This window comes from Mandrillus leucophaeus, unplaced genomic scaffold, assembly GCF_000951045.1.
Source record: "Mandrillus leucophaeus isolate KB7577 unplaced genomic scaffold, Mleu.le_1.0 Scaffold240, whole genome shotgun sequence".
Lineage (NCBI taxonomy): Eukaryota > Metazoa > Chordata > Mammalia > Primates > Cercopithecidae > Mandrillus > Mandrillus leucophaeus.
The window spans coordinates 177,750-186,528 of record NW_012102477.1 but is presented as its reverse complement, the minus strand read 5'-3'; positions in this window follow the sequence as shown (position 1 = coordinate 186,528).

Genomic DNA, 8,779 nt, shown 5'->3' with positions numbered 1-8,779 from the left:
CTGGGCGCAACGTTTGGGAAATCAAAATGTTGCCTTCCCACTCGGCACGCCTTTGGGATAAATCGAAGTTTCCAACCGTTGGATTTCCCTCCTGGGAGGCTCCCTTTGCTCTGTAAGCAATGAATGCGGGCCCCGGGGCACTCGGCGTGCCCTAGACCTGCTCACGGGGCGACCTTCGCGGGCCAACCCTCCATAGCTGGGCCCACCGACGACCACGTTCCCCCGCCCCAGGGGGAGTTTCCCTTGCTGTCCTTAAGCCCTTCTCCCCCTCCTCATGAACTACTGCTTTTCCTTTTACACAAATGAGACTTTCAAAGGAGTTCGCATCCCATAACGGCAGTTATGGGCCTGGTGGCATGTGCCTGTAATCCCAGTTACTCAGGAGTCTGAGGCACGAGAATCACTTGAATCCAGGAGATGGAGGTTGCAGTGAGCCAAGATAGTGCCACTACACTCCAGTCTGGGCGACAGAGCAAGACCCCATCTTGGGGAAAAAAAAACATTAAGGGAAGCTGGATGTGGGATATAGGGAAACTCGTGAGTATTTTTGCAACTCTTCAAGTCTAAAACTATTTCAAAATAAGTTTATCTAAAAATTTAAAAAATAAACCTTTAATGAACATCAACTCTATGCCAGGCAGTCTCACATATGAGGTTCAGAAACGCATGGTGCATCACAGGCATTTGCTTAGTAAATGGGATAATAATAGTGAAGTATCATTGACAGAACATGTCATAAATGCCAGAAACTACTGGACATTTTCACCTGTGACACATTTGGTCATTGCCGCAACCCTCTGAGGTAGATACTATTGTCCCTTGTTTAAAGATGTGAAATGAAACCCAGGATTGAAGAGAAACGGATCCTAGGTTTCCTACTAAGGGTGATGAGTTCAGATTGAAAACCGGATCTCAGACTTCTGAGGCCATGATGCCCTGCACGACCCTGGCACTACCCTCTGCAAGCCTCACGATGGCCCAGCACAGACTGTACCCATCTCCTCCATCAGCCCAGCTGGACAGGAGGCCCTCAGAGCCTGGGCTCACAGCTTCCATCTCCCGTTGCTGGCTGCAATGCTGTGCTCCCCGCTTCCTGGTTTGCTGAAACCATCTGAAAGGTCGCCTCTCTGCACTTTTCTTCTCCTCTCCAAATCATTTGTGGTGACTTGCATGTTTGTAAATTGGTCACGTCGGATTTTTAGACACAAGTAATGATCATACTCATCTCCCTACTTCTCTGGAAGCAATTCGGCCACTTTCCCTGCTGTTGAACCTATAAGCTGGCAAAGCCTCCCCAGTGTCCAGGTCAGAGTGTGTATCATGCCATCAGCCCCGGGGGACTGGGGATGTGGTGCCTGGCACTGTGTGTCAGGCCCTGGAGGTACAAGGATATGCCATCCTCATCTTCTTTTTTCTTTTTTTTTTTTTGAGACGGAGTCTCGCTTTGTCACCCAGGCTAGAGTGCAATGGTACAATCTTGGCTCACTGCAACCTTTGCCTCCCGGGTTCAAGCAATTCTCCTGCCTCAGCCTCCAGTGTAGCTGGGACTACAGGCACCCGCCACCATGCCCGGCTAATTTTTGTATTTTTAGCAGAGACATAGTTTCACCATATTAATCAGGCTGGTCTCGAACTTCTGACCTCGTGATTCGCGTGCCTCTGCCTCCCAAAGTGCTGGGATTACAGGCGTGAGCCACCGGGCCGGCCGTCACCTGTATCTTTAAGGGGCTTGGGAACGATGTCCAGGGGAGAGGTTGGGTTAAGAAGATGGGATCAGTTAGGCTGTCTGAAGGACTGGATGTGAAGGAGAGTTCTATGAAGGAGGTTAACCGTCTTCTCATAGTGCCAGGATCCAAAGGGAAGTCACTGGAGGGTTCTGGGTTCTCTCCTTGACCTCCCAGAAGCATAAAGGTACCTGATTCACAGAAGACGTGGGGCAGATGCAACAGCTTTCTTCAAACGTCCAATCCAGGGTGCTGCCAAATCCACAGACGTTTTCTCTTTTCCGTCTGTAATGTGTACAGAACTCCCACCCGGACACAGCGGGAATCAGAATGTGTCCATGCAAACTCTGCAAAAGCTTGCAGAACGCCTTGCCAGCCTCCGTGTCTCCTCCTCACCCTCCCTCACATGCAAATTCACATGATGGGTGAGGACCTTGGCTCCAGGATATCAGAGGTCAGACTGGGTGGCAACCATGATAGGCTTTGAGATAAGCTGCCTAATGATTGAGCTGTAGCCATTCTCACCACACCAGCCCCTGAGGACTTGGCAGTGCCTACGTGATTTTCATTTGTCAGGTGGACAACAATCTTGGAGTACCATCTGCTAGAAGATGGGATTCCCTGCTATTGCCTGATCATGCATCCAAAGCTGCGGTTACAAGCTTTGAGTCTTTTTCTCTTTCAGCTGATGAGGGTGAGTTTGTAGGAATGTACCCACCTTTTTTTTTTTTTCGAGATGGAGTCTCACTCTGTCGCCCAGATTAGAGTGTAGTAGCATGATCTCAGCTCACTGCAACCTCCATTTCCCAGGTTCAAACAATTGTCTTGCCTCAGCCTCCAAAGTAGCTGAGACTATGAGCGTACGCCACCACACACAGCTAATTTTTGTATTTTTAGTAGAGGAGGGGTTTCACCATGTTGGCCAGGCTGGTCTTGAACTCCTGACCTCAAGTGATCCTCCTGCCTCGGCCTCCCAAAGTGCTGGGATTACAGGCGTGAGCCACGTGCTTAGCCTGTACCCACATTTTTTCCCTACCATTGACTTCCTTGATCCTGGTGGCTGTTCACAAGTCTCCAGCAGCTGCCTTCATATTGACAAGAGGATCAGGTGTCTCAGCAAAGCAAAAGATCTTTTGGAGAAGATCACCAAAATACCTTGCAGGTGCCTCCATAACCAGGTGTATTTCGTCTAGCCACATTCATAGATTCTAAATCCGGCTGTGCCCAGTTCAGAGGCCAATACATATTCATTGAATGACTGCATATGGGAGTTATATTAACATATATGTATTTTTTTAAATGGGTTCAAGCAATTCTCCTGTCTTAGCCTCCGAGTAGCTGGAAATATAGGCATGTACCACCACACCCAGCTAATTTTTGTATTTTTAGTAGAGACAGGGTTTCACCATGTTGACCAGGCTGGTCTCAAACTCCTGACTTCAAGTGATCCACCTGCTTCCGCCTCCCAAAGTGCTGGGATTACAGGCGTGAGCCACCGCATCCAGCCGGCAATCACATTTTAAGGTAAGGAGGAGCCGATTGGTGGCCCCAACAACATGAGCTTAGTTGAAAGAGCAGATGGGAGATTCGAAGTAAAGCATGGTGTCTATCACTCAGCTTTGTCACCTGGCGCAGCTCCTGCTGGAGCTTCCGTCCCATCCTGTGTGGAACAATGGTGAGGAGCCCAGGATTGGGTGTAGGAAAAACTATGCAAGAGCCGTGAAGTGCATTGAACAATATCCCCTCAAAATTCATGTCCACCAGCATCCTCGAAATGTGACCTTATTTGGAAATGGGTTTTTGCACACATAATTAGTTAAGATACCGTTGTACTGGACTACATGGCCCTAAATCTGATGGCTGGCATCATTTTAAGAAGAGGAACCAGGCACTGCGGCTCATGCCTATCCTTAAGGCTTTGGGAGGCCAAGGCAGGAGGATCACTTGAGCCCAAGAGTTTGAGACCAACGCAGACAACAGAGTGAGCCCCGCATGGTTTTGTTTTGTTTTGTTTTGTTTTGTTTTGTTTTGTTTGAGATGGGGCCTTGCTCTGTTGCCCAGGCTGGAGTGCAGTGGCATGATCTTGGTTCACTGCAACGTCCTCCTCCCAGGCTCAAGTGATCCCTCCACCTCAGCCTCCCAAGCAGCTGGGACCACAGGCATGCACCACCATGCCTGTGGTCCATTAACCTGGCTAATTTTTGTATTTTTAGAGAGACGGCGTTTTGCCATCTCACCTAGGCTGGTCTCAAACTCCTGGACTAAAGCAAACCACCTGCCTTGGCCTCTCAGAGTGCTGGAATTACAGGTATGAGCCACCGCACCCAGCCCAAAAATGTTTTTTTTTTTAATTAGCTGGGTGTGATGGCACGCACCTGTGGTCCCAGCTACTCAGAAGGTTCAGGTGGGAAGATCACTTAACCCAGGAGTTCAAGGGTGCAGTGAGTTGTGATTGCACCACTGTATTCCAGCGTGGGCGCCCTGTCTCAGAATAAAAAATTAAACTGAAAGCCGGTGCAGTGGCTCACGCCTGTAATCTCAGCACTTTGGGAGGCTGAGGCAGGTGGATCACGAGGTCAGGAGATCGAGACCATCCTGGCTAACATGGTGAAACCCTGTCTCTACTAAAAATACAAAAAATTAGCTGGGCGTGGTGGCGGGCGCCTGTAGTCCCAGCTACTCGGGAGGCTGAGGCAGGAGAATGGCATGAACCTGGGAGGCGGAGCTTGCAGTGAGCTGAGATCATGCCACTGCACTCCAGCCTGGGCGACAGAGTGAGACGGAGTCTCAAAAAAAAAAAAAAAATTAAAAGATAAAAAAAGAAAAAGAAGAGTAGAAGACACAGAGACACAAGACATGCAGGGAAGGAGAAGACAGATAAGACAGAAGACATATAAAGACAGAGGCAGAGATAAGAGTGATGCAGCCACCAGCCAAGGAACCCCAAGTGGTCCTGGAAGCCTCCAGAGGCTGAAAGAGACAAGGCGGGATCCTGCCCTAGAACTTTCAGAAGAGACGTGGCTCTGCGGACACTTTGATTTCACACTTCTGGCCTCCAGAACTGTGAGAGAAAGAAATAAGAGAGATGGGGCCAGGCACAGTGGCTCACACGTGTAATCCCAGCACTTTGGGAGGCCAAGGCGGGTGGATCACCTGAAGTCAAGAGACCAGCCTGGCCAACATGGAGAAACCCCGTCTCTACTAAAAATACAAAAATTAGCCAGGAGTGGTGGTGGGCACCTATAATCTCAGCTACTCGGGAGGCTGAGGCAGGAGAATCACTTGAGCCCGGGAGGCGGAGATTGCAGTGAACTGAGATTGTACCACTGCGCTCCAACCTGGGCAACAGAGCAAGACTCCGGCTCGAAAAAAAAGAGTAATGGAATTTTCTTGTCTCTACAAGAAAATGAGAAGAACAGCCCAAGAAACCCAGCATCCAAATAATAGTTTCAGAAAGAAGAGGGAACACAGAAGGGAGAAACTACTGATGAACCATTCAACAAATGTTTTCCTAAATGAAGGATGTGATTGAAAAGGACCAGCAAGTGGCCAACACAATGACTGGAAATAGACCCACACCAAGACACAGCACGGTGCAACTTCAGAGCTACAGAGAGCTACAGGGAGAAGTTCCGGAGAGAAAAAGCAGGTTTCAAACAGAGGGTGGAGAATGAGGATGACACCTGGATGCAACCATCTGGGGATGGGGAAGGGGCGCAGACAGGCATGGAAATCTCCCAGGGTGATTCTCATAATCACGTGTTCTTTAGAATAATCAGGCCAGGTCATTTTGTAGGGGATCCCACCCCTGTGTCACCATCTGCTGGTATTTTTCCTTGGATTAATTAGTCAGATTTTCCAGAGAAGACCCTTCCCGCCTGCTGCCACTCAGCGGAGAGGGGCAGAAGGCTGGAAGTCGTCTCAGCCTTCAGTATCAAAACCTTCGCTTAGCAAACTATCATTAGGGATAGCTTCAATCCTATTGGCGTGCTGCCGACTTTTGCGCTGAAGTTCTGTGGCCGTCGCTTGCAGACGGGGCTGGATCTACCATGATGAACCTGAGCGTCCTTGGAAGCATGCCCCTGTAGCCAGCACGGGAGAAACTTGCAGGCTTGTTAGGAAGATGTGTGTTTATTTTAGCCACAGGGTAGTACCAAAATATCGTTAACATTACTCAAAAATAAGTTTACCGGTTGTGTGCAGTGGCTCATGACTGTAATCCCAGTACTCTGGGAGGCTGAGGAGGGCAGATCGTCTGAGGTCAGGAGTTCAAGACTAACCTGGCCAACATGATGAAACCCCATCTCTCCTAAAAATAACTAAAAATACAAAAGTTAGCTGGGCGTGGTGGCACACACCTGTAATCCCAGCTATTTGGGAGGCTGAGGCAGGAGAATTACTCGAACCCAGGAGGCGAAGGCGGCAGTGAGCCGAGATCATGCCTCTGCACTCCAGCCTGGGTGACAAAGGGAGACCCCATCTCAAAAAAACATAAAATAAGTTTGTGAGCCAGACAGATATGATCGCAATGCCAATAGATAATAATGTTTTTTCAAACAGAAAAACTCCAGGAGAAGCCAGGCGCGGTGGCTCACGCCTGTAATCCCAACACTTTGAGAGGCCGAGGCAGGAGGATCGCTTGATCCCAGGAATTCCAGACCAGCCTGGGCAACATGATGAGATCCTGTGTCTACAAAAAATTCAAAAATCACCCGGTCATGGTGGCACATGCCTGCAGTCTCAGCTGCTCAGGAGGCTGAGGTGGGAAGATAGCTTGAGTCCGGGAGGTAGAGGCTACAGTGAGCTGTGATTGCATTGCTGCACTCTAGTCTGGGTGACAGAGTGAGACCTTGTTTCAAAGAATACAAATAAAATCAATAAATAATAAAAGTCTTACTGCTCTTGGTAGCCATAAGCTTACGGTTTTCTAGGTATCATGTTTTCATTTGGAACAGCACCCACATGCTCTCAGACGCAGCCATGAGCAGCTGTCCAGGAGGAGGGAACAGTGGGTCCACATTCTGTATTCTCTCTGGTCCCTCCCCATCTCGGGGTGTTTAGGCGTGGGTCTGCTTTGGTGATGTGTAGTGTTGCTGAGAGACACACACACTGCTGGAATACATCACTGGGCGTCTATGCTGTGAATTCAGCCCCGAGGAGTGTGTGGTTAACGGACATTACTTCAACACTGAGTCAGTCTGAGAGACGCATTCTCTCTTCCCAGCATGCAGCGGGTTCCAGGGAGGAGGTGAGCAGGGGCAGGAGGTGGAAGCTGGATGGCTTCCCAGCTTCTTCAGGGCCAGGTCTTCATTAGTGTGGCTTCACTATCGCATTGGCAGTGCTTTCCCAGAATATCTGACACATGCATGCTCAAACGTAAGTACGGGAACAAATCCGTAAGGCAGGTGGGAGTTACTACCAACTTTCTGCAGGGGCACCATTTGACCCCTCTGCCCTTCGTAACCTAGGGCACGCATCATCCCATTTGGAGGGAACCTTAAGGCCATCACGGCTGGAAATGAAACCGAGAGTATCTCAGAGTAGCCTCAAGTCCAAGCCTCGTTCTACATCTCCAAAGGCCTAGGGGATTTGGGGCCTTGACGGGAAGAATCAAACCCCTTGCCTCACACCACCATGCCCAGGCGCTGAACGCTTCACTGTCGCTCACTCTGGCTCAGTTCGTGGGAGCCGTGGAAGGAGAGGTATGGGACTCTGGGTTCCCACTGTGTTGAGACAATCTCTTCTTACTCCAAAGAGCTATTCAGACCAAAAAGAGTTAACTAGGGCTTGCAAGTTCTGTAAGTTTTTTCTAGTCAATCTAATGCTTTTTTTTTTTTTCGAGACGGAGTCTTGCTCTGTTATCCAGGCTGGAGTGCAGTGGTGTGATCTCGGCTCACTGCAACCTCTACCTCCCAGGTTCATGCCATTCTCCTACCTCAGCCTCCCAAGTAGATGGGATTACAGGTGTGCGCCACCACGCCCGGCTAATTTTTGTGTTTTTAGTAGAGATGGGGTTTCACCATATTGCCCAGGCTGGTCTCGATCTCCTAACCTCAAGTGATTCACCCGCCTCGGCCTCCCAGAGTGCTGGGATTACAGGCATGAGCCACCGTGCCTGGCCAATCTAATACTTTTTGGGCCTTAATTCCCTGATAAAAACTGGAACTCTGCTTTTAGGCTATGTCTAAAATACTTTAGAGACTATCAAAATAGCTTTGTATTGATACTGAAAAAAGAAAGTCTGAGTTCTAGGCATGACAGCTGAGTACCACAGAGTTCTTCCTAGACCCCATTCTCCACCCCAGCCCTTCAGGTAGATTAACCCAATTTAATGAAACAAATCCTGATTGTGTGTCGGCTCTCTGCAATGTGGGTGACAAAGCAATGTGGTAAATCGCTGAATACTATGTCAAAGCAATGTGGTAAATCACTGAATACTACAGATAAATGTAAAACTAACCTGCTTTCCTATGTATAATATTGTTCAGCCTTAAAAAGGAATGGAATTCTGACATGCTACAACACGGATGAACCTGGAGGACATTATGCTGAGTGAAACGTGCCAGACACAAAAAGACAGATACTATACGATTCCTCTTATATGAGGCACTTAAAGTAGTCAAATTCACAGAGACAGGAAAGAAACTGCTGGTTGCCAGGGACCAGGGTGGAGGTAATGGGGAGTTATTTAACCGATAAAGAGTTTCAGGTTTGTAAGATGAAAACAGTTCTGGAGACAGATGGTGATAATCACTGCACGACAACATAAATATACTTAATGCCACTGAATTGTACACTTAAAAATGGTTATAGACCCAGCTGGGTGCAGTGGCTCACACCTGTAATCCCAGCCCTTTGGGAGGCCAAGGCGGGCAGATCACGAGGTCAGGAGATCGAGACCATCCTGGCTAACACGGTGAAACCCCGTCTCCACTAAAAATACAAAAAATTAGCCAGGCGTGGTGGCGGGCGCCTATAATCCCAGCTACTCAGGAGGGTGAAGCAGGAGAATGGCATGAACCCGGGAGGCAGAACTTGCAGTGAGCCAAGATCAC